Source organism: Ambystoma mexicanum, chromosome 5p, assembly GCF_040938575.1.
Source record: "Ambystoma mexicanum isolate Mex_15411 chromosome 5p, UKY_AmexF1_1, whole genome shotgun sequence".
NCBI lineage: Eukaryota > Metazoa > Chordata > Amphibia > Caudata > Ambystomatidae > Ambystoma > Ambystoma mexicanum.
Genome location: NC_090930.1, coordinates 986,725,749 through 986,752,382, shown reverse-complemented (window position 1 = coordinate 986,752,382; position 26,634 = coordinate 986,725,749). Strand labels below are relative to the sequence as shown.

The 26,634-nt window shown below is 45.4% G+C and overlaps 1 protein-coding gene across 7 annotated transcripts in view; it reads right to left on the bottom strand.

The window, feature by feature from the left end:
* Window positions 1–26,634, bottom strand: part of FARS2 (phenylalanyl-tRNA synthetase 2, mitochondrial) — a 2,528,336-nt gene that overhangs the window by 1,163,631 nt on the left and 1,338,071 nt on the right. The window lies entirely within an intron of this gene.

Here is a 26,634-nt window from a genome sequence, read left to right as displayed (position 1 = left end):
CAAAATGTCTTTTTAAACATTTATGGCTTTCAAGGGTCAGATATTACCAATCAATAGTGAAAATGTGGAAGTTGTACACCCTTTCATAAATCAAGTGTCAGTTGTGGAAACCAGCCAGGAGGAGGACTTGTACCAGAGGACATGTTGTAAAGGGTGGTGGGGGTGGCGGGGGGGTCGCTTCCTACCAAACTATGCTAAGGTGCTCGTCAATAGACAAAATAAAAAATGTGTACACTGTCCAAACCTATCCTCTAAACTGGCCGTACCACTTAGAAAAAATATAAAATAAAAACAAGGCAGTGTGCCCTGCTTTCAGAGTTGTCCACCCTGATCACTCTGGTCTTCCAGGAATCTCTCCTGGTTCCGGATGCAAGCATTATCCATAGAAAACAATTCTCCCTGGTTTAATAGTTCTTGAAACTTCTGTCAAACTTTGAAAATATTCTTAAGTTTAAAAAATAAAGTTTCAAGATCCTGAAAAGACCAAATGTACAAGTTGCTTTTGGTGGAGGGATATTTCCCTGATCCTTCGCCACCACTTAAATTGGTTTCTCCTCACTTGGTACACTCCTTGGGTGTCTCCTCTGTGCTATTCTTGAATCTGTCCTTCACTGGGTTTATTGGGCCCCTTGGGTTTCTCTGTCCGAATGACTCACTTAGCTCCCTGGAGTATTGGTAGCTCCTCTTTTCATATGCCACTCTAGGTATTTAGGTGTTTCTGTGAGTCGTTTGAGGCTTACAATATTCAGGTTTCTTGGGCTCCCATAATCTTTAATGTTACTTGAGTCTTTCTCTCTATCCACACCTTTATGTCTCTGGTGTGGGTGTAGGGTAACCTTTCCCTCTTCCCTTTCATTCTCTGGTGTTTCCACCCTGCCACTATGAGTAACCCTGGTACCTTCTATGTCACCAGGTTTGCTCCAGTGAATCCGTGTCTGCTCGGTAGCATCAGGGTTCTCCTAGGCTATCTGGCCTTCCCATCTTGACACAAGCAAGTTTTGTGTTTTGCTCATTTCAGCAATTCTCTGCTCCTCGAATCTCTCATTATGAACAGAGGACTCTTTCCTCCCTCGAGTTCTGGATTCTGCATCGTTTCTCGGGCACCCGGCCCACCATGTGCTCTGTGTGGTTGCGCCTCCAGGTAAGGCTGGCTTTACTCTGCCTTGCACAGAGCCTCACAAGCACTCTGCGTGGCTCTGTGCTAGGTTGGCGGTGTCTCTCCTCTTCGTGCCACAAGCAGTTATTCTGTGTAGCGCACCTCTGCCCCTCAATGACATGCTCACATCGCAGGCTCACCTCTGCGTATTGCTTGTTCTCCGCCATTCAAGGGTGATTGTGCCTTTATACTCGCTAAGTGACCAAAAAGGGGCGTATTGCTTATGCTCAGCTGTCGGGTCCATGAAGAGGCCAGCAATTTCTTGAGCCAAGCATCCAAACGCTCTTTCAGTATTGTGTTGAGTCCTACAGCTGAATGTAACTTCAGTTTCTCTGATTCCCATGGATGCAGATAATTCATTCGGTACAGAGAGTTCCCCAATGAAATGGGAGTCCTTGTCCCCTTGAGGGGAATCACTCCCAAACCTCTATGGAGGATTTTGCCAAGTGGGCTTGCCTCCCTAGCTGCATAGGGGGTGGTTCCTCTCAGGGATGAAGCGACGAAACCCCCAGATTTGTCACACAGTCTATACCTGTGAAGACCACTGGGTCCAGTTTATTCAGCTATAATTTACAAAAGGCTGCACTCTCTGCATTGGAAAATTCTATTGGTTTTGCACTGTGCATACATAGAAAGGCAGAAAATACTATTTGTTTTATTTAAATGAGATCTCACTTGGCTTTGAATACAGCGAAAACAAAATACATTTCACACTAACAAGCAATATCTCATTTCTATTCTGTTGGTGATAATGTGTTAGCTACTGTCCGCTGTGAACAGAAAAGGATGTCTTCTGCAATAAATCAGATTTAACTTGGTTTTAAACATAGTGACAGTGAGTATGCAATGTTGCATTTTACACTCAAATGTTAAAGCATTCCCTACCAGTCCATCCACTCCTAGAACTTAGCAGAGAAATGGTTCTAGATGGTTTATATCTAATTACATTGGAGAATTTTCATACTCACTTTTGATATTTCTTCTAAATCACAGAGCCAGCATGGACCTTCAGTCAGGCACTGGTCCCTTTTTCCCACCTCTCGGAAATCAGCTGTGTCTCAGGTAAATGTCTGCTTCAGACTTCCTTATGGACAAGGCCCAAACACCTCCAGAGAGTAGCCAAGCTCAGCACTCATCCATTTGGAACAGGTGTTTGTTTCTGCACCCTTCACAATCCCAGAGCTATCTCTATTCCCTGTGTGTTTCTGATTATATAATGTGTAATATTCCCACATTATGTCATGGTAACATTCCATGTTTTGATTGGTTCGATTAACAGACTGATACGCCCAAATAATAAAGCCCTTAATTTCATAAGTGGATCATATTTCTGCATGTGACAGAGTGAGGGCTGTACACTTTGGACTCAGAATCATACTTTCTTCCAAATCTCTCATCAAATGAAGCATGGATTTCTAGATGGTCAAGCCAAGTTCGTTCAAGCATATATGGCTATGGCATTCATTTTTGCGATGAAATGTGACTCAATTTATTAACATTTGTATCATTTATCAATTAATAATTACTATCCCAATATCATGTGTGGTCTCCAATTGAAGAGGAGACATTTACAATGTTAGACCAGTTCTCCTTTTTCGGAAATATAGTGGCAACACAAAGATCCAGTCAAATCTGTGTTTAGGCCTTTTAAAGTTCTATGATGCATTTCTTGAATCGTGAATGTGAAACCTCATGCTAGCATAATGAGTCATGTTATTGGCTCTCAGATGCCCCTTTGTGAAGCCTTCAGTCAATGATTGAAATAGGTATCTAACAGGCCTCTTTTGCTAGCAAAGCCTTTCATTAACTTCAGATTGTGGATTTGATGGGAGGCCTTCAGAGATTGGAATTTTAAAAGCAATAATCTTCCTTTGAAGTACTTGGCTTGGATTTCAGGTCTGGCCATCTTGTAATCAGTCCAGATTCTTAACAGTCCAGAGGGACATGTTTGAGGCAGAGGTGGAATGCATTCCAAAGTATTTCTAACAATATTTCTCTTGCGATGAACCCATGTAGGTGGTGGCATCCCCTTACTGAAAAGCCCTATACAGACGGTTCTTTGTCATATGGAATTTAATGTGTTGCTTTAATGTAAGATGCATATGTCCGTTTTTCTCCAGATAGCCAAGCTAGTCTCCTGGGACTTTAAGCCTTCCCACATCAGGAATGTATGCAGGGTTAAACAGAAATTTGCCTGTTGTCAGGTTCACTGGAAGAATTGGCAAAACCAGCACTGGTAAAGCCACTTTAGAAAACTAATGTGGCCATTCAGATTTAAACAGTAATGTATTCCCTGTTTTAAAGTCTCACATATAACTATAACTCTTAATACATTTACAATAGGGTTGTATTTGCATTTATAAGTGCATCACAGTATTTTTCTGACATCTATTTATGAAAGGAAAGTCCACTCAGGTTTAATTGCTGTTAGAAAAAGAAACAAATGGCATTTTGGTTTATGAAATTATCAGTGGATACATTAACCTCTCTAACTGCTTGACAATGTTTTCCAGGTAATGTAAGAACTGGTACTGGTTCTTTGGCTTTTCGCACCCTGCTCCTTACTATTTGACCGGAGTGTTGTTACATATCATGCTCTATTCGAAGTCTAGCTCTACATGTCACAGACTCCATATTTCTTATTTGTAGAGTTCTGTCAAGTGCATTGTTTTCATGCAGTAAGTTAGCATTTTTACAATGAAAGTAGAACAATTTATTTTCTTGCTATCATAATTGGTCAAAACCCGGGCCTTGAGTACATTTTTGCCCATGCAGTTCCAGGAATTAACCGTTTGTGGTGAACTCCATGTCATGCAATGGGTGTTGACTCCCAGGTGAGACGGTAACTACTTGCATTTTACAGGCGCTCCTCTTCTTGGTAATTGAGGAAAAACACAACACAAGTGAAGCAGCAAGGCACCAGAGACCACTTGCTTTAGATTCAGCCATTTTCCATTTCTCTTAGTGTCCCCTACATATTCTAACTCGCAGGGTGTTTTGTCTCCTGTGTGGTGGGCTTCTCCTGCATTCTTGTGTTCTGAAAATCCAAAATGGAGGACAGGCTTTAAAAGGCTTGGTCCGCAACACAAAGGAGAGGAGCCAGGAGAGGGGGCTGCACAGGAAGGGATTGCGGCCAATCACAAGTTTTCATTTAGAACTGCTCAAACCTGAATTCCATAGAGGGAATCCCACATCGAGGGCTGGACCATGCACATATAAAAGAAGGGCAGCTGGTCAGTCTGGTATGGGTGTTTGGAGAAGGAGCAATTATGAAGCAGAAAGGAGCAGTTTGTGAAGGTGGCGGTTGAAAATATTTAGTTGGTGGTAGATAAGCAAATTACGGAAGAGGAGCTGTTTGATTCACAGGGGAGTAATCAACTAAAGAAGGGATTGAGGAGTGAACTGAGGAAAAGGTGGAGCAGTTTAAAGAGGAGGTGGTGAAATGAGCAAAGAGGAAGTGATGGGAGTAAGAGAGGAGAACACTCATTCTAAGCCGACATGGTGCGTCTGCGAGGGACTCGAGGAGTAACAAGCATTTGGTGAAGAATTGAGGACATATGAGAGGAGGATAGTTAAAGTAAGGTGGAAGAAAAATGGTTTATCAGAGAACCCCCTAAGACTGAGCCTGTGGTGGGACATAAAAGCGGCCAGTGAGACAGGGATGGTGGGAAAGAGGCCCAAGCCCAGAATGTGAAACCTGAGAGTTGCTTTCCATGGTGGCAAAGATTATGGGTCCTTCGGCAAGTTTGGAACAGATCATCTGCAGTAGAATCAAGAGGTAGAAATTTTTCAGACATGGTTCCCCTATCTGAAGTAAGAATAACGTAAAGCTAAATAGCCTTATCAGAGATGCAAAGTGATCTAATGAGACTGAGTGTTGCCAGGGAGAGACTTGGAAACCCAAGAAAGAGTTTTGAGAGTCATTTTTGCCACAGTGAAGAAGATTCAAAGCATTGTGAGAAACCTGAGGGCGTCCTCACATCTACTCCCCTTGGGTCCTTTAAAATTCAGACATGTCCCAGTTCTACTTTAATGGCAGTCAGGCAATTTCAATTGGGAACTCATGCCTGCCACCTGTCAAGAGTTTGCAGATGTATAAGAAGAGAGGAGACCAGCAGCAAGGGGACTAACAAGGGATGCTGTTTGCGAGGTGGCAGTCGTAGTGGGTCCTGCAGGAGAGCCAGGATCACCGGCAGAGGACCCCCAAGGAACTGTGGTGCCCAGGACCATGCGGGCCATAAGAAATTCACAGGTGTGGGAGCCTCTGTGGTCGGAGATACGCAGCCGGAGTTGCGGGCTCGCAGTTGAAGGAAAGCCAGCAAGCGGAGCAGAAACGAAACAGCGCAGCTGCTCAGAGGTAACTTAAGGGACCGGTGAGTGAAGGGGAAAGTTACTCGAGACCGGGGTGCTGCTGGGGGGGAGGTTGTGTGAAAGCGGGGCGAATGCCAAATGCACAACATAGTATGCGCACAATGAAATAAACCCAAAGCCACGGGTTGGGAGAAAAGTGAAGTGGCAAAAGTGCAAGATCATGAATATTGAATACCACACTGAATGAACACATTATGAGCAGAGCTACGACCTGATGACAGATGAATGTGAAATTGCCCATTTGAAAGCAAAGTATGAAATAAGAGAGCAAGTGTGAAAGAGCCTAAAGAGCATGACAGAAAGGTGGGGAACAAATAAAACCACTGCAAAGTGAGGTTTATGCATGAATACAGTGTGACAAGGCCAAAGAATGGCAAAGGTTATGTAACACATTGTGGCAAAGCCAAGAGGCTGAGAAGGAGAAGTCAAGTGAGCGTGAACATTCACATAGGGTCAGATACAGAAGAACCTGCATGGGATAAAGAGTCTCGGGTTCCTGATTGCGCGACCTGTAATGGGTGGACCGTGAGGTCTAACAACTGTGCCTAGACAAAGGGACCCTCAATTGTGAAAGCCAAAGACATTGTTGAAGTAAATCATAAAGGTGTAATTTGCTTGAACTGTTAATCCAATCCAGATGGAGTGTCAAGTTGATGTGGAGTTGTTTTGAACATTGAGAGACTGAGACTAGGTATAAATTGGCACGCTGAAGCCTTGGGGGAAAAGAAACCTGAGACTTACTGAACTTTAGTGCTTTCTTGAGGATGGGAACCTCGAGACTCCTTTTCTTTGGAACTGTGTTATTTTGAACTTGGGGAAGGGAACCCTAAAGATTTGTGGAACAGTTGTGAACTTGGGGAAGGGAACCCTGAGGATTTGTGGAACTGTTTTGAGCTTGGGAAAGGTAATCCCAAGACTTTTGTGGAACTTTCTTGAACTTGGGGAAGGGGGGCTGAAAAGCAAACTAGGATCTAGAAGAAGCTCAATGACCATTACTTTCATTGCTGACATTCCTACACATTGTTTAGCTTTAGTTGCGAGGGCAATGATAGGTTTTGGACACAGACTGATTTATAAGTTTAACTTTCTGACTCAGACTTTCCTTAGTTTCTTTAGGTAGGGAAATCCCACCTTAGTTGAGGGCAAGTTATGCCTTCATCCATCCTGACATTTGTGTTAATAAAGCAATTTGGTTTGAACTTTGAATCTGTTGTCTGTCTTACTTCATGACGCCTTCACAGCATCCTTATTTATTTTCTGAAATTTAATAGTTTTCCCATGCCCAACTTTTTGAATAATCCTAATAAACTCCCATTAACCATCATTAATATGATGCTTATTAGCAACTCAGTTGCCTGCAAGAAATTTCATGACATCATTATGGGGCTAATTCATGGAATTATTTGTGCCTAAAAACAGGGATTTGTGCGCCATTCTGCCCGCAAATCCCTGTTTAACAAATGGGGATTTGCAGGCAGAATGGTGCGCAAATCCCCGTTTTTTGGCGCAAATAATTCCATGAATCAGCCCCTATGTGTATTAGTTGCTAATTAGCTACTTGCTTGTTATGTTATGTTATGTTAAAGGTACTTATGTAGCGCACCGTCACCAACGGAATTGGTCCCCAAGTGCTCCGGTGGATCTGTAAACGAGAAGGTGGGAAGGGTTAGTAAGGTGAAGAGGGAGTAGGATAGTGAGAGGAGTGGTGTACTGTTGGCAGCTTCAACTCGGTGGACACCGGGTGCTGAGCTTTGGTGCAAGTATTGGATCGGTGTCAGTCCGCGTGTGCTGTTGGTGCAGCTTATGTGTTGCGGTGTGGTGAAGTGTGTGCAGCTTGTTGTGCGAGAGATGGTTGTGTGAGTTTTTGAGTGATATAAGTATGCGGAGACTTTGAGCTTATGTTGTTAGTGGGTTATATGAGATTTAACATGCTGGCCTACATAGCTCCGTCTAAGTGTGGCACATGCTAACATTCACAGTCCTATCTAGATGCGGCTCAGGCTAATGTTCGCAATTCTAAGTGTGGCACATGCTAATATTCAAGTTCCATCTAAGTGTGGCATATGCTAACATTCACTATCCTGTCTAGATACTGCGCAGGCTAATGTTCTCAATTCTAAGTGTAGCACATGCTAACATTCAAGTTCCATCTAAGTGTGGCAAATGCTAACATTCACAATCCTATCTAGATACGGCGCAGGCTATTGTTCTCCAATTCTAAGTGTGGCACATGCTAATATTAAAGTTCCATCTAAGTGTGGCAGATGCTACCATTCACAATCCTATCTAGATATGGCGCAGACTAATGTTCGCATTTCCAAGTGTGGCACATGCTAATATTCAAGTTCCATCTAAGTGTGGCATATGCTAACATTCACAGTCCTATCTAGATACGACGCAGGCTAATGTTCGCTATTCTAAGTGTGGCACATGCTGACATTCACTATCCTGTCTAGATACGGCGCAGGCTAATGTTCTCAATTCTAAGTGTGGCACAAGCTAACATTCAAGTTCCATTTAAGTGTGGCAGATGCTAACATTCATAATCCTATCTAGATACGGCGCAGGCTAATGTTCTTAATTCTAAGTGTGGCACATGCTAACATTCACTATCCTGTCTAGATACGGCGCAGGCTCATGTTCTCAAATTCTAAGTGTGGCACATGCTAATATTAAGTTCCATCTAAGTGTGGCAGATGCTAACATTCATAATCCTATCTAGATGCGGCGCAGGCTAATGTTCTCCAATTCTAAGTGTGGCACATGCTGATATTAAAGTTCCATCTAAGTGTGGTAGATGCTAACATTCACAATCATATCTAGATCTTGCGCAGGCTAATGTTCGCAATTCTAAGTGTGGCACATGCTAACATTCACTATCCTGTCTAGATACGGCGCAGGCTAATGTTCTCAAATTCTAAGTGTGGCACATGCTAACATTCAAGTTCCATCTAAGTGTGGCAGATGCTAACATTCACAATCCTATCTAGATTCGGCGCAGGCATAATGTTCTAAATTTACTCCAGCTGTGACACTTGTTAACATTGATTAATATGTTAAGATGCAATGCAAGGCAACATTTTCAATACTGTCATGGAGAGATTTGGGTTGGTGGTCACAAACCATTCTAAGTATGCATGGGCTAAGTCTATGACAGTCTATGTTATGGAAATGTAAGGTAGAGTGGCAGGGGCTTTCTGTTGTAGAGTAATTGCTCTACACCCCACCCATGCCACACTTTCGGTTTTTGTTGGTGTCTAGTAACTGCTGGCTTCTCAGGCTTCCCCTGCTGACACCTGCAGACACTGGGCCTCATCACGACTTTGGCGGTAACCCTTAAATCCGGCAGTCGCGCTATTACCGCCGGATTTAAGGGTCTGCCAAATCAGGACATCGGCGGATTTCACCCCAGCTCTTGGCTGGGGGGAAATCCGCCGAAAATTTGCGCTATTACCGCTGGCGGGAAATCCGCCGGCGGTAAGAGAGCAAATTTTCTCCATTGAGCCCAATGGGGAATGGGGCATTCCCGAATGGGCTCAATGGGGAATTACATTACCGCCAAACTCGTGATCCGGCGCTACCGTGAGTTCAGTGGTAGGGCTAATACCGCCGGCAGTAATACCACTGGCGTTACCGCCAAAGTCGTGATCAGGCCCACTCTCTGGAGTCGCCCTTTGCCTTGGGCCCTTAGCCGAAGGGGCTGCCGGGCAGAGGGCTGCCTTCGGAAGGTCACTTAAGAGGAACAAACTGGCCAATCACGGTCCAGGGGCGGGTTGAAAGGCAGGAAGGGGGAGGCAGGGAAGATGGAAGAGCAGGGGAGAAAGGGAGTGCAAAGGCCATGCTGAGGGGGCATCAGACGGCGAGGTGGGCTCAGAAGGAGGCTCAGTAGCCTTTTAAAGTTCAATTACCTCACCTGCAGCACCAGGGAGGCAAATGGTGTGCACGGAAGAGCGCTGAGGCACCATGCCAGGGGAGCATGCTAAGGAGGACCAATCCAGACAAGGTGGCGGGATGGGAGGCGGGTTGGAGGTGGAGAACGGGAAGTGGGACTGGGGAGGGCATTGAGGGCACAATCAGGGGCCTGGGGCTTTGCAACTCGAAATAAAGTTAGAAAAACAGGGCTGAGGAGGGCTCCACTCACCTGCAGCGCCAGGGAGGCAAATGGCGTGCAGGGAAGAGCGCTGAGGCACCAGGCCAGGCGAGCACGCTAAGGAGGACCAATCCAGGCATGGGGGCGGGATGGGAGGCAGGTTGGAGGTGGAGAACGGGAAGTGGGACCGGGGAGGGCATCAAGGGCACAATCAAGGGTCTGGGGCTTTGTAACTCGAAACAAAGTTATCTCAAAGAAATTTCATGACATCATTAGCTGTATTAGATGCTAATTATCATAGTCTCGTGGTCCACCATACAGAAGGCGGCAGAGAGGTCCAGAAGGACCCCAAGGCAGGAATCTAATGTGTGCATTATATGGAGAGCATCATTGATGACCTGGATGGTGCTGTTTCAGTGCTGCATTTTGTACGGAACAGAGATTGGTAGTCATGGAGCAATGCTGACCATTTGATTTGCTTGTGAAGTTGATTTGCCACTATCTTCTCAATGATTTTACCACTGGAGGGCTGGTGCTTGGTCAGTAGCTGGTGAGATGTTCTGGCTCTGTGTGGGTTTCTTAAAGAATTAGCAGATTATCCCTGTTTTTAAGCAACTTGACACAATGCCCATGTATGGGAGGCCTTCTCAATCTGAAGTAGTGTGATGGTAGCATTACCTGAGACTATATTTAGGTTGTTAGGTGGTAGAATGTCATCGCTAAAGGAGGTTATCTTAAGTGATGCAGGCATGATGTTGGTGATATCCTTAGTGGTGAGAGGGGTGAAGTCAGTCAAAGGTACAAAGGTATGAGGTTCCCAGGTGTGATTGACAACGGCACAGGTGGTTTTGAGGCATTGATGTGATGTCCAATTGTGTCAATTGTGTGAATGAAAAAAATCACTGATGACACTGCATATCTCTAAAGACTCTGGGATTTCTGAATCTGGCAAATGGTTCACCCAGTGTTTGTTACGGAGAGGGCTTTGCCCCTATTAGAGGCTGTCACAATTGTTGAGAAGTAGGGTTTCTGGGTGCACCCTGCACTGTCCCGCCTTCTTTCCCCTAGCACTTCCCCGATTTGAATGAGACATGGATGAGAGAATCAGTTCCTCTCGACCCCCTTTAACACCTGGTGTGCCACGAAATTACTGTGTTTCACAGATGGTATCTTATAAACGAGCTACAAATAACTCACATTAATAAATAAATAATGCACCATAGGTTCGCTTCCACCCCTTGCAGTCTTGGACCCACCACCTATATGTGTCCAAGCAGGTATGGCACAAGGAAATCGGTCTGACCAACTGCCTGTAACCACGAATGTAAATTCCCTAATAGAAAACTGCAACCAAACCTCAAAGGACTTGGTCGAGCCACATCCCTGTTTAAAATTACGTTGTGTTGGAGAATAGGCATCTGCCCTATAGTACAGCCAGGAATTAGCTGAGAGCAAACTCATCATCGGGGCACACAAATAAACTTTGATGCAAAATGTGCCAGCCTGAGGACCTCTTAAGGTCTTGCGTTCAACCAGGCCCGAATTACCACTTCAGCCCGCTTCTACTTTTACCATAGTTGCAATACCTGATGTTTACCACATTCACTATTTAAACAGTCAATTCTTAACTCTATTATCTCAGACAATTGGGCTTGGTAGTTCAGGATTGAGTTCCTGGGGTTTGTGTTAGAATGGTAAAACATAAACTTTGGAAACAAGTCTCCATGCTTCAAGGGAACGCTTGAGCACATCTCATCCAGGACAGAGAATAATAGGGAAGGACAAGACAGAACACATCATCCCCCCTTTAATGGAAAAGAAAAATACACCCAAAGGGGCCACATATACACAAAAGCAGCAAAGCACACTAGCACGTGCTTCACACGTGAAATTCCACTCCAACACCATCAAAAGTAAACACTCTACTCCACCTCACAACCCAACACCGTCCTCGCACGACCACCACTAAACCAAAATGGCAGCGGGACACAACACACTATCCCATTCCTCAGGGAATCAAGAGAAATGAGAGATGGCCCAATTGCATAAGAGGACCCTACACAACCCTCACTCACCTCATACATTCAACCAAAACAACACTACAGCGTTTGCCATCACGTATCCACTCAAAGACAGCAAACTTGAGAACCGCATAGCACACACACCACTACCCTGTACAATCTCAAGGTTGTTAATCTTTCCCTATCCCGAAGCACAGTAAGCAGGTTAAATTAACCACGGCAAGTAGAGGCAAATAGCTCTGCAAGTCCATTGTCAAGTCCCAACATCTGCAGCTTCGGGTGCACCTGTGGCGAACAACAGTTCCACGACACTATACACATTGGGGTGTCCAACACCGCTACAACAAGAAACCTATGAAGTGTCCAAAACCTCCAGCAACTCATGGCACAGGTGACCACATCCCAAAATGGTGCCAGGTAGCATGATCCCCCAAACCAATGGCACGGGTGAACACACCCCAAAATATAGTGCTGGGTTGCAAAACCACAAGACCAATTAATGGCGTGGATGAATGCACCCCAAAACATAATGCCAGGTACCAAAACCATTGGCACGGATGGACACACCCCAAAAATAGTGCCAAGTACCATCACACCAAAACCAATGGCATGGGTGAACTCACCCCGAAATATAGTGTTGGGTTGCAAAACCCCAAGAGCAATGGCACGGGTGGACATACCTCAAAATAATGCTGGGTAACACAACCCTAAAAAAACAAAACTGGCAGAACAGCCTCTAGATTACACACACGATGTCAGAAACAGTCGGCAATGCACGCACACTTCCATTCTCCATCACACAACAAGTGTTAAGCAGACAGCACACACTGTAAATACAGGCAAAATACGGGCAATAACACTGTAAAAAACAGTAATTTACAACGTAGTCTTATAAATTCATGCCCTAAAACTATTGTCTGCAGATGTTGGTGTCCCCGTGGAGAAAGCAATGTTACCCATGTTATTACCCCATTCACTTTAAAATTGACATTACTGCTCACATGCCAGAGGCCACGACATAAATTCAAAGCCTGCATGCACTCTGTTCCCATGCTTTCTCTAGTTACAGACCTCACATCACAAGGTGTCAACCCTAATACAGTAATATTCCTCTAAATTCTCCCCACAAATTTCAATAGCGGTGGTCCTTTACTGTTGGTACTCCTTAAAACACCAACTCAAACATCACCCACGTTCCTGCTCTGATAGCACTATAACATTGTGACCCTCGTTAACTAACACACAGGGCCAACGATGACTTAACTGCATCTCGTCCATTGCCCTGCGACCAAACCCGCTTCACATTAACAGTCACAGCTAAAAACTCGCCGATGAAATGAAATCTTTGAACAACTGTGCTCACGCAACATGTCCATTCACTTCCGACACCAGTCTGCCCTGGAGACATGTACCTTCTCTTCGTACCATCAAAGCAGCATTTCCTCGAAAGAAAGAACCCACTCAGAACGGAGGGCTTCACAGCGTTGTAAGACGTCGTCATTTGTCCCACTGCCACTGGGCACAGCTCTACCAACGCTCCCCACAGCTCCGACGAACACCGAGGTCCAACGGTCCTGCGGAGGCCCCCGCTGTCCACCACAGCACCAGGTCGTGCTGCTCACACCATGGAGGCCTTGCTGGCTCCGGCACTTCCACTGCACCCAACCGGTACTTCGAGAGCATGCGGTACTCACCATGCGCTGGCCACTCTTACTCGGTTCTCCCATGTAGCAGTAGCTGGCGCTGCCTAAAGGCCTCAGTTCACCTCCGAGAGTGGCACTCTGAATCCGGCTCCTGAGACAGGATCTTCTTTTAATCTTGACTGGCTCACACCCTTCAAACCCCACGGACGCTAACTTTCCCTTCAGCCTCATGGAGCTGACACTCTACCTTAGCTTAAGTGAGAGCCGCCTTCTGGGTTTGGTTTAACTTGGCTGCCCCTTGCAGATACAGCCCCAGAGGCTGGCACTCCCCTTAAGCTTAAGAGCACTTTGAGGCTGGCAATCCTTAATGCCCGAGCGAGGGTCTTCTTGGTTTATGGGGCGGTGTATGTCTCGTCCTTGTGTTGTCCCCACAGCATGGCCCTCTCAGGTTGTTAAGCTTGTCGCCAGTGATAAAACGAAGTCCCCAAATCACACTTAGTCCAGTGTAGGGAAGGGAAGCTTCTTTACTTCGTTTCAGTTGCAGGTTACAAGAATAGATTCAGGTTACACAGGACATGTACACTGGTACACATACATCGGCACCCTCCCTCTCAGCCGGCGTCAACCAACTGACACTCCAAGAACATTCAGAAAGAAAGCGTTCACTCCTCATTCCAACCATGTCATCTCAGGCATCTAGGACAGAGTAGAATAGGGAAGGACATTGTCCACCTCCTAGAATATCTTCATACCGTCTGATGGTCAATGTGACCTGCTCCTGATCCCCCGCCCTTTCCTTTTCCTTCTCAGATCACAGTCTAGATATAGATATCAAAGTGGGATATCCCAAGTGGGGGCACTATCCGCCCCTCTCTGGCGTAGACTTGCTGCTGTCAGACCTCCAAGGTGGTAATTTATCGAAGTACAAAAACGTATTTACATCGTATAACGAATGATTACTATTCACTTAAATGCAATTGCTACAAACTGAACTGGCATCTCAAATGGGAGGTATTGCCTTGCCACCCAGCACAGTGGTATTAGTGCTCCTCTGAGAATGTGGAGTACATTTTAATGGCATAGGATAGATATGGCGACCGGAGCAGCACACACTGTCAAACAACCGGGACTTAGAAAAGACACAAAATGATCAAAAGGTGAATAGGCATCATTTTATCAAAGTCGTTACAACCAGACCTTTGCATACTTTACAAAATGTTGTTTGCACAACTGCGGCTTGTTAAGCGACAAACACATCAGAATGACTCGAATAACAAATGAACCTTTGGAAACGTGCATAGTGCCTTTACTGCATTGGTTCTGGTCATTCCTGCTTAGCAAATGCAGCCAAACATGGGTAGCCAGGCACCGGCCACATTCGTATGCCCTAAACGGCCTTCAGTGCTATAGGCAGGAATGATATATAATCACAATAGGCCATTGTATTTTTAAGAATGACAATTAACCCGCTGCACCAATGAAAACGACACTAACGAGTATGTTCCGTTTGACGATATAGCAAAAGGGTAAATAATCGCACAGAGATGGCCAGGAAAGGGGGACGCGAGGAGAAGGCAACGCGCCTATTGTGCTGCGACCTGTGTTTTCCCTCCAGGTGCCGTGTTAGAAACCGCAGTCAGCAAACTGCAGTCTGCAGCAGAAGAGGACTTGCCGTGGTAATGAGGACGATCCATCCTGTCGCTGGAGTGCCAGCTTTCCACCTCTCTCTCCATCGGGAGCCCGCTTATCGCCGCCGGCCCTTAAATGGCGCCTTAGTTCACTGGCCCAGAGACTCTGAGGAAATACCTGCGCCCCTGGGGATGGATACACAAGGCAAGTCCACCTGCCGGCGCGCGCCTTCTCTTAGCCATCATCGCACACGCAAGCTCGGCGTTGCTTCCTACTGTTTGACAGCTGTCCCTGCAACCAGCATCTTTCTTTTCAGATGCTACAGGCAAAAGGCTCCTTTTGAGACAGACGTGCAGCTCAGAGAGCAGACGTGTTTTTCCCATTTCCCCGTTCCCACCAGCCTCCAAGTAAATCGTCTGGCACGGCAGTGACTCTGTTGGCTCTGCCATAGTGTTTCTATGGGCGTTTTTCATCAGGCCTCACTTAAACAAAGGGAAGCTCTCTGTTCCTTGTTAGACAGGTTAATAAGAGCCAAGAAAATGGCATCTGTTCCTTTCAGAATTCAGTGAAAGATTTAGGAGTGGGAGGCCAAGCAAAGGAAATAGAGGAAGAAAAAGCATGGACCCATTCTTTGCTAAAAAAAAATAAATAAGATTTCATTCGAATTAGTGCTTATTTTATATATAGCAACAATACTAATGTATTCGTTGTATTCTTTTTATAAACTAACAGCGTTATTTTGTTCACAACGCATAGCATATATATATAATGAACTTTATTTAGGCTTCACTTCGCACAGTAACATTCCAACGTAATGAAAATATGTGTGGTTGAGCAACATAATCCTTGCAACCCTCCCACCTGGTGACTGACTCCCTTCTCCTCGCCGAAGCACGAGGTCAGGGGGCAACCATTGTGCCACTAGGCTCCGCCAAATCACCCCCAATGGCTGCTCCGACTGTCAGACTGGATGAGATGTTTTTGGGGGTGCGAGGGACTGCAAGGGCTGGAGATGCCCACACAACGTCGTGCTAGCCAGAGAAGGAATGTGGGGTACCTCAGAATCCCTCCACACTGTCCAGGCCTACTTAATGTAAGAAATAAGAGACTCAACCAGGCACCCTGTACCTCCCTGTCAAGAGCAGAGAGATGAGGAACAACTGGATTCCCCAGTGTGCGACACAGCCAGTCCCACCCTCAATCCACTGCACGTAGAGAGACAACAGGGTTGAGCGTGGAAGCTGAGGCTCCTTCAGGCATCATGCCAATCATGACTCAGGCTCACAGAAACGTCTTCCCCTCACTACTCCAGCCATTGAGCTCACTGGCACATCGTGACGAGAGTCCGCCAACATGGCACTGATGATCAGGCATTTGCACCTTACTCAATCCCACAGTCACTCCCCAGGAGTGGGAACAGCCTAAATCATCACAACAGGGGAAAACTGAATACTGGCATCTGGGAAGCTAAAGTAAAATACATGGAGCAAAAGCAAAGTAAACTATGGGGTGGGGCGGTCGGGCAGGGCCAATCAGGAAACAAGCAGGGAAAGAGACCAAGGAGGAACCAATCACGAGACTTAATAGATGAATAGGGTCATCAGAAGGGCTCTAAAAGACACAAGCTAGAGACAGGAAATGGCACAGCCCAGGCTTCAGACCGAGAGGAGAAAGAAATAGAGAAAGGACCACAAAGAGCTGAGAAATCAGCTTGTTAGGGGCTATATCTCAGTCAGTGGCTGAGACCATAATCAAAGGAGAACCAAGAACTGCAATCCTCATGAGGACTATGTCCCAGACCTTTGAAAGAGTCAGAGAGAAAGAGGTAGAAACCACAAACTGTGGAAGGTTACAAACTTTGTCCCAGGGGAGCGACCGGTGGCTGAGAGAATATCACAGACGGACAAGGACTCTAGGCAAGGCAGAAGAAGGCCCTTGCTGGTTGGAGTTTATTAAAGCAACACCCTAAGCAAGAATGAGAACATTCTTTCTGTTTGGTGTGCCAAGAAATGTGCTAGGAGCGAGAACAATAAAATTGAGAAGCCAAGAAGCAAGCTGGGCACTTTAGACCTGTGACCGAGTCTTGAGACAAGAGGTGAGCTGGGCACTACATTCATGGGACTGGGTGTTAAATTAGGGAAAGCTGATAGATGGGAAGACTTGCAGAGGCGCCCTACACTCTTCAAAGTTACCCATTCTGACACTTTAGAACATCTGTCCCTTTTGAGTTTCAGTGAAATCCCTATGCCCTATGGGCATTCACCACACCCGGTTGCTTGTAAAAATGATGGTGTTAAACCTTAATTTGTCTCTTGTTTTTTGTTGATCCTTCATCCCATCCCGCATGTCAGATGACCTCTGACTTCCTCTGCCCAACCTAAAATTCTGCTTTCTCTGCTGATGAGACCTACACCTCTTTCCACCAACCTATACAGAGGTCAAGTCCCACAATCCTTACCACCATCTCACCTGCTGGATGTCTACCCTCCTTCCCACTGCAGCAGGAATCCAGGTGGCAGCCATTGTGTGAGAAGGCCCACCTGCCTGACCTACAGTAGTTCCTCATATCACATGGTCTCTCTATTGGCATCTAAATGCATCACGCAGGAGTTCACTAAACCGGGAGTCAGACAAACAGGGTAGAGAGGTTAAAGGCAATATCTGTTTCATACGCATAGGGCTTATAACCATGATACCTGCTCACCCTGTGATCCTCATCTATCTGGCATGTTAAGCACCACTACTCTGTGTACCCTCGAGATCTCCCTCCAGCTCCCTCGTTCATAACCCTTAGCCAAATATCAGCCCATCATGCTCCTATATATCCTACTCCTTCTCATAACTGTCCTCTATCACGGGGCCTTGTGTGCTACCAAACAGTATCCCACCACTCCCTCTCTCCTCCCCTTTCTTCTCTTCCCATCCCCTTTCTGAATACATAAAATGTCACACTTGTCATACTTCTTATTCTCAGCCTAACCATTCCAACCTAATCTACGCCTTGTGGCTCACTCAAGAGGCAACCCCCTCTCTCCACTTTCTCAATCTCTGACTGGTGTTCCTCTGGCCCTCGAATGCCCAATCTCTCTGTAAAAAACCTAATTCGTCACCAACTGCATTGATTGCCATCACCCCAAACTCTCTGTGATGGCCATAACCAAAAAATGGATTCCCATACTGGCAGTGCCACACTGGCTGAACTCCACAATGACTACCTTCCTTCACTACCTACATCTAACAAAAAGGGCAATAATTTATATTTTATGATCAGTAAGGACATACCATCAACACCACTTCCCCACCTCTAGCTTTACTCCCTCTTTGTCTGAGCACAGCTCTTCTCAACTTCTTGCTCCCACCCCTTTGACTATTATATTAATCTAACGCCCACTAGGCACACTGTATTTCTTCTTCGCTAATTTTGACCCATTACTCGAAACCCTCCAGAAAGGTGTCCATGCCATCATCATGGGAGACCTCCACCTAACCAACATGACTAAAAGACATCAGCATTTGCTAATCTCTCTGACTACTCCTTGGCCAATTTACACAACCTTACCACCCAAACTCATGACAACTCATTAAATCCCATATTTCTATCCTCTTCTACTCTTTCTGGTGGAGCCTCACCCTCTGACCACTCAATCATCCTGTTAATGAGAGAGAGAGAGACAGAGAGAGAGAGAGAGAGAGAGAGAGAGTGTGTGTGTGTTTGCGTGTGTGTGTGTCCCCCTTGGATTCATATGAGGACAAAGCATCTGGAGCAAATTTACAGAAAAAGCCCAAGCAAAGAACGACACGGGACCAATAACACAGTCCAAAGAAGGAGCCCAGAATCATCACCGTTTTTCAAGGTAAAGACATTGAAGGAGCACTCCCAACATCGACAGAGACTAGTAAGAGACCATTCAGTTCAGCCTAAAACCAGGAGATGGACGGTGATGAAAAGTCATTCTAAGCGCAAATCATAGCTCATTCCTATTAAGAAGAGGTAGCTTTGACATACCCTTCGCTAAATACAGCCCCTATGAAGAATGGATTACTGGGCAGTTATTCTAGTAATGCAACGATTCTGGAAGTTTATTCCGCAGGTTGGTTGCTTGCATTGTGGAATCTCAGCCACCTGCGATTTCTTGAATTTACAAAAGTTTGTTAAGACGGATATCTGAACTCTGACCTGGTGGGCAGAGGTTCAGAAGGCTAGCCTAGTTTCTTGGAACAGAGTAACCTTCTGGACAAGCCAGACCAATCAAGGAAGTATTGGCGGCAGTCAAGACTAGGTCTCAGGAGGGGTGAGGGTGACCGAAAGACCTCAATGAGGACACAGAGTAAAGGACACTTACAAATCACTCCCAGTCAGGTGTGTATATATATATATATATATATATATATACACACAAATACATTTCTTTGAAGGCCTTTGAGGTTCATCACACAGTAATAATCACAGTAACACTTCTAAGCCAACATAATCCTACTAAAATACATATATACAAGACCAAAGGGGCCTAAAGGGTTAATGCACAAAATGGGTCCACGACCTAGAAAGGGAAGGAAGCATGTAGTGCAAATAGTCTTTAGGCAGTTCTGCATCGAACACAATCCTAACTTAAAGGCAGTCCAATCTCTAAGATGAGAAGAGCCTAGTGCTCAAATGTACTTGCGATGCTGGCGGGCACGGTAGTGATGATGGGCGAAACAGGATCTTTTGCAGGGGCTGTAGCAGCTCAGGAAGGTGGGTGAGGTGATGCAGAATAGTTTCCCACTATTCGTGGAGGGTGTCCCCTTGAGGGCAGAGCAGGTTCCAAAAGTTGGTAATAGTTCACTAGTTCGCACTAGCAGTGGAAAGGAGAGGGGGCCTCCGGGGCCACTCGTGTGTAAAAGTGGATCGATGCGCTAGGGGCCACCAGTTAGGGTTGCAATTACTCACCGACCCCCGGCGCACTCCGGACCAAACTTCGGCAGTCGAGTCCACTTCGGTTGCAGGTTCAAATGCAGAAATCTCACGGCTCTGTGGCTTTCAGCAACGATGTTACAGCGTTGATTCCCAAACAGGACCGTGGTGATTTCTCCACTCCTGTTCAATGGATCAGGCCAGTTCCATTGTAGCAGGCTTCAGGGCACAGAGGGACACAGCTGCAATGAACTTGCGAAGTTCGTCACCACGGCGGGGCGATACTCCAGTTTGGACACTCTCTTTTTACTCCAGACCTGGGAACGCCAAGTGTACGAAATTCGGTGTGAGAGTGCTGTGAACACAGAGCTTGCGATGTACCAAATTTCAAGGGCCTCCTCGAAACTGCAATGTTATCAGAGCAAAGGTCCTGCGCAAGCTGGTCAGCCCTCTGGTTGGCCCAGGGACACTTCCAAGAAGGCTTACTTGCAGGGTTTGATGAAGGCGCCGAGAATAGTTGGTCCCACAATTGCAATGGGTCTAATCGTCTTCGTAGACCTTCTAGGACGATGAGATGCAGAGGGGTCCAGCGGGACGACAGCGGGCTCATGGTGCCAAACCTTCCAGCGGGTCACCAGCGGTTCCTCGACTTGGCTTCTTAGTTTCAGGATACTTGGGTCCTATCTTTCGTTCAGTGAGAACTCCAGAGATCAACATGGTATGGGTGTTTGGAGCCTTCTCTTATCCAAAATCTCCTTCCCCCAAAACGAAGAGGACCCAATGTGAGATCTGCTCACATACAGGCATACATGCCAATCATGGACCACAACGGTCTCAGACATTCACAGCACACCAGACTCTCTGGCATCCAGGATGTGTATTGGAACCAGACAGTCCAGCCCACATCCTGGAAGTGCACACACAAGGCATGCAGAAGCCTGCGAAAGCTTGGCGTTCCGCGGGAGAATGCATGCCCAAATAAGGACTGATCCGGGTCGGCTCAACCTGGGGAAGGTGAAGGGGCAAGATGGCCAAAGGACAGGACAAAGAACCTTGTGGTATGGCCATTTTGGAGCATGGCCACCTATTTGTGCCAAACGCGCTAAACGCGATTTTGCATGGCAGGAAAGGGTTAAGAATATATGGAAAGATAAGCTGCCACCAGCCCTGTCCAAGGCACACCTGCACTTCCCCTAAAAAATCCTTCAAGAGTATCTGGGTCCTTTAGAAATGACAGGAAGACCCAAGTGCACTATATTGGAAGGTACATTGTGCGATTGCAACATGTTGCAGAAAAGGTGCAACATTAACAAGGACTAAGGGAAACAAAGTCTCCCAGTACTGACTGTCTGTAAGGGCATGTCAGTTTCCCCATAAGAAAGTGATTGAAAAGCCCAGGGGAGTTCAGCAGAAGGCTGGGCTTCTCTGGTAAAGTTGGGGAGTACAGAACTGGAGGAAAAATTACACATGAAATGGAAATCTTTCCTAACAAAGTTCAGAAGGCTTCAAGCGCCTGAAAGCAAGTAGGAATTGTGGAAATACTTTTAAAAGGGTTAATGCTGTACTGACAGACGCAATCATGTGAACCATGCACAGTGATTTAAACAGAATCGTTTAGCTCACCAGGAACAAATGGATGCATTTGAGGACTGAGGTTTTATGTTTCAATCAATTGGATACTACTGTTAGCCTTGCAACTACATATTAGGTCTGCTGAAGATGAGTAGTTGTATTTCTGTTCATAGGTTGACAAAGAAAGGTCTTTGACTACAAGTGTCATAAAGAGAGAAAGAAATGGGGCGGTGGCAGCCCCTTTTCATGGAACCTTTACATAGTGCAGTGAGTACATGGGTGGTGGTGAGTTAGGTTGTCAGGGTAGGGTATGGAGACATACAAAGGGAAATAAATATTCTGTACATTATAGGCCTCCTGCAGCATCATTATCAGATTCAGACCTGGGCTGCGCAACTGCTACCATTTTAGTAGACTGGCATAATGTATTGATCATGCTTGTAAATCACAATGTTATGCAACTTGATTTGACTGAAACTATAGCAAAACTTTATTTGGGTGGACACATTCATTTATCTATGGCATTGGCTACTTGTCTGCCATTTGGGAGTAGCATACTGGCAGTCAGGGCTTCAGGTGCTTGTTAAAGGGTTGCTGGCAACTCTGGCTATACAATGCTTCCGGGCACTGTAGAGGAGGCATGCTATCACAAGTATGAGACTGACACATTAGGTACAATTTGTAAAACCTTTATTGAATTTTCTGGGGTTGGAAAAACTCCTACTTTGCCCTATAACTAAGATGGGAGTAGTCTCAACCATGAAACGATAAACAAAACAGTCCTAGTAGTGTCTGTCAAATAAAAATGGCCTATCCTAACAAATCCTAATGCCTTCCCCATCTCTTGTACAAAAAGAGTATAAATGAGAAATGTATTTAAAGGAAAAATCAGTGTTCAAAGAATAAATGTGGCTGAATAAGCTCCCCCCCCCACTTTAGACCCCACGGAATAAGGTGGTCCCTGTAGGCAGGATGGCACAATATGGCTTGGGGTTTCAACACATGAACAGTTCAAGACATGGATCGAGGCCTGCCGGCCTTCCACATTAAAGTTGTTCTTCCCAACAATAATGTCAAACAATATTTCACAAAAAGTTCACACTGGTCCCCCTCTGTCAGACTCAGACCTCTTCAAAATAAAAGGTTCAAGTTGGCCCCCCTCTGCTGGGATCAGACCGCGTCAGGACAAAAAGTTCATGTTGGTCCCCCTCTGCCAGGCTCAGACCTTCACAGCAAATTCAACAAGATTGGCAAGGGGGCTCCCTTTCCCAAGCTTATTACACTTCACGTTGGTCCCCCTCTGTTGGGCTCAGACCACTTTCAGATGTCGAACACTTTCAAATGTGTGTGGCTCTCTTTAGAGACCTCAGCAGGACCAATTGGACTTTCCGTTCAAAGTTCCATTTTCAACCTCCCCTCCTCAAGGACATAATTTTGCTTACTTCGCTTTTGCAGTTCATTCACTTTATTGTTACAAACAATGCACCTTTCACAGAAACTTTTGAGTGGGCTACTTCCTTTCGCCAGACCACTCCGCTATTCAGTACCCCTGATTTGACAGCTGTCCTCACTTCAAAGTACATTCACATGTCTACCTTCCCCCGCGTCTCAAACACACATGTGCAACCTTCACTTGCGATACACTGTTGCCATTCCAATCTTTCACACACACCGGTCCCTCAGGTCGCTTTCCAACTCACCGGCTTTGTACGTTTGTTTCTTGGTTCTACGATTTCTAATTCACAAGTCAAGGTTAGTACCAAAGGCTTGGCTTCGCCTCCCCAACTCTGCTGTTCACCCACGAGGGTCGCTGGTGTCCTTGGAATACAATGCAGCCTTTTGATGTTGGATCTGGCCTTCTCCCCGTGTCTTTCGCAGCCTGACGGAGACCAAAACCTCCAGTAGGAGACTCTTGGGGTCCTTGACCCACTGCTCTCGTTCCTTGGATTGTCGCTCTGCTCCAGTAGGATTGCCATTGCCCCGAAAATGCTGCTCGTACTCGTGTTCCACCTTGCTCAGAGTGTGTCTCTAGGTTCTGCCTTTTATCCATGTGAGGAGAGCTGATTGGTATCAAGTGTACGCCATTAAAGTGAAGTGCCTGACCAGATTAACAGTACATGTCCAGTACAATGTATGAGAGCTAGCCTTATTACTCTCAGTCATACTCTTCTTCGGCCCAGTGTTTGTATAAAAGGGGAGGTGAAAGGGGGGAATTGGGATCTCGGAGTATCCTAAAAAATAATATGGGTTAGGTGAACAAAAAAAGGGGGAACACCGCATCTCACCATCGGCTGTCTCACCCCCACTCCCTGAAGAACCCTCTCCTAGGTGATCCGCCTGCACTGGTCCACCCCCAGGGTTCTGGATCCAAAGGCGATGGCTGTGCCCTGGCCACCAGAGAAAGAGATCCCCGGAGACTAGAGGGCGAAACACCCTCTGGTGTCTCACAGGACTCATTCCACAGGGTGGCTGACTGCACTGTGAGAACTACTGTTACAAGTAAGTAGCTTGTCCTTCTTCAGTAAGCTAACACCTTCTGTTTCGCAATCTCGGAATCAAAGGAGTACTAATACAACAAAGAGAGACATTCAGAAATCTAAAAAGTAATGATCATGTCTTTGTACATGGATTCATCATAACCCTAAGACTCAACACAAGCCTCAGAATTCCATGAACTATTTTTGCAGAAATATTGTACAAGTGGATTTCCATGTTGCTGCCATGCAGCTCGAGTTAAGGAGGATATATCACGGAATGCAGCTATCTTGTCTCACCTCTTGTGGAATGAGTCCGGGAGTTAAACGATTAAGAATAATTTGTATAATTAGTAATACATTTTGAACCAAGAAACAATCCAAGAGGACTATTCTAATTATATTCAGTTTGCTTTGTAAAATCACAGCTGTAAAACACAGAGTTGCCTCAAGACTTACGTGTTCTTAGATGTTCTGTGTTCTACCCAAGTTAAATTGGTGGACGCTATTAACGTCATTGGCATTCAGACTTTGCAGAGTCGAAGAAACTAGTTAGTTAAATATTGAAATCAACCCAAGTAGGCAACCAGGAGAGGTGCAAATAACTACCTTATTGCTAGGAAAATCTGTGATCGCTTGCTAGACGATACAGCATGTATTTCACTAACTTTGTGTCAACAAAATACCAAACGGAAAACATATCTAGATTTTTTGATTCCTCTGTTCTTACAACAATACATACTCTTGACAAATCCCATCAATGGACCCAAAAATTATAAATGATATACCCCGAATCTGGCAGCCAAACTCAGAAAAATTAACAGAATATTAGCAGGGAAATAAAAGTGATGACTCTTCAGAGGTGTGCTCTGTAAATCAAAGCTGGAACTTCTTTAGTCTGGTGCTAACACTCAAAAGCAATCACTGCAAATTAAGATCTTTGAAACATGTGTCTTGCACCAAGCCTTTAATTAATTATCTCTCTTACAACCACTTTGAGACCAGTCTCAGCTTGTGCACTAGGCACACTTACACTTTACAACAGACTGCCAACACCAGTGTATTTGCTCCAACCCCAAATACCCGCCAGAGTTGGATCTAATTATGTTTCTTTGTGTATTTATACAGTCAGGTTGCTGCTTTGGTACCGCCATGTATGAATCCGTTCCCAATCCCACACTCAGAATCAGTCCAATAGTGGCATGTGCCACGCTTTAGAGCCTATAGAGACATTATTTGCAACATTATGAAGTGAGCTCGTACTGACTTTCAGATGAGGGCATCTGAGGTAGCTAGGTGGGAGGCAAGGGCATCGCTGCCACCTATAATGAAGCTTCTAATCAACCTTCTGTTTTCAAGAGTGTGATGGGAGATGCAGAAGGATGATTATTGGTAAGTATACAATGCCCCCATAGGATTCGTGATACGTGGGCTGAAGGTCACGGGTGTGAACTAACAAACTGACAGTGGGCCACGGCTTGTGAACTGACAAGAAACTGATTTTTGAACAGTCTCTTCCACTTAAACATCAGGATGTTGATGCGATCATCCATGTAGCCTCAGCAAATTGTCACGTTCTCATATGATTATGGCACTAAAGTCCACAATACAAGTTGGGTGTTTTTGTCAGGAATACCGTCTGAGGTAATTACCACTACAGTCGGTAATAGTCCTAAAAATCTGTCTAATTCTGGCTTTAATACTGGTACAGTCATTACACTAGTGGTAATAATATATTTATTTAAAATAATGTAATACATTTGATCCCTTGTATTAATGGTGAAAAAGATACTCTATAGTTGTAGTTTATATATCTATTGTTCATTTCTTTAATGTGCGAAAAGGTCAATTTTGGCCCTTTCATGCAATAAACAATAAGGCGGTCAGAGGATCAGATTTATATATGTCCACATTTGCACGCCATTACTGTCACATAAATATGGTTTTCCCTGTATTGAAGGGAAACACCTGCACTTCACTGCTTAGAAAGACACCCTCCTTGCCCTCCTTGACTCTGCTAAATCATCTCCTTATACTGACCTTATATTAGCTCTACTTGTAAACATCCTCTGACCCTCCAGGATATGCTTTCACCTCTAGACATTTCTCCCCATCGTGGTCTCTCTAAGCTGATGACTTGTCCTACTTCTGAACAATCACACAGATACAAGGCACCGTGCCAACCTTTCCATCTCTGCCACTTCCTCCTTCCTCTACTTCACCTCCTATCACACTAGTCTCTCCCTTCGCTTTCCAACTTCCTGCACCTGGCCAAATGAATTCCTATCATCCTCCACTCAGGCAACCTAACCTGTGCAGCTATTGTCCTTTGGCACCACAATGAAAGAACATGCGCCCATCACCTCTTCTCACTTCTCCGTCCTCTGCAGGCTCTCTCTTCACAGAATTTTCCCCTGCCTGCTGTAAAATAACCAGTATCACCTTTATTATTAAAAAAAACCACTGTCAACCCCAAAAATGCCTCCTACTATGGGTCTCTCTCTCTCTCTCCTGACCAAAGTTCTTGAGTGAGTTGTCTTTAAACGCTTGTTTCAGGGGTAGCAGGTAATAATGTCCATACATAAAGTCGCTGGCAAAAGCCATTGGCAAAATTATATATGGTGACATTATGCATGGGTACGGGTTGCAGGGATGGCTCCTGCTCCCCTTGTAAAAAAAAAAAAAGAATAATTTGGAGGTTGCGGAGGTGTCCCCCGCATGTTCAATTTAATAATGTCTCTGCAAAAAACTGAAACTTTTTTGTCAGGAGACATTTTTGCTGGG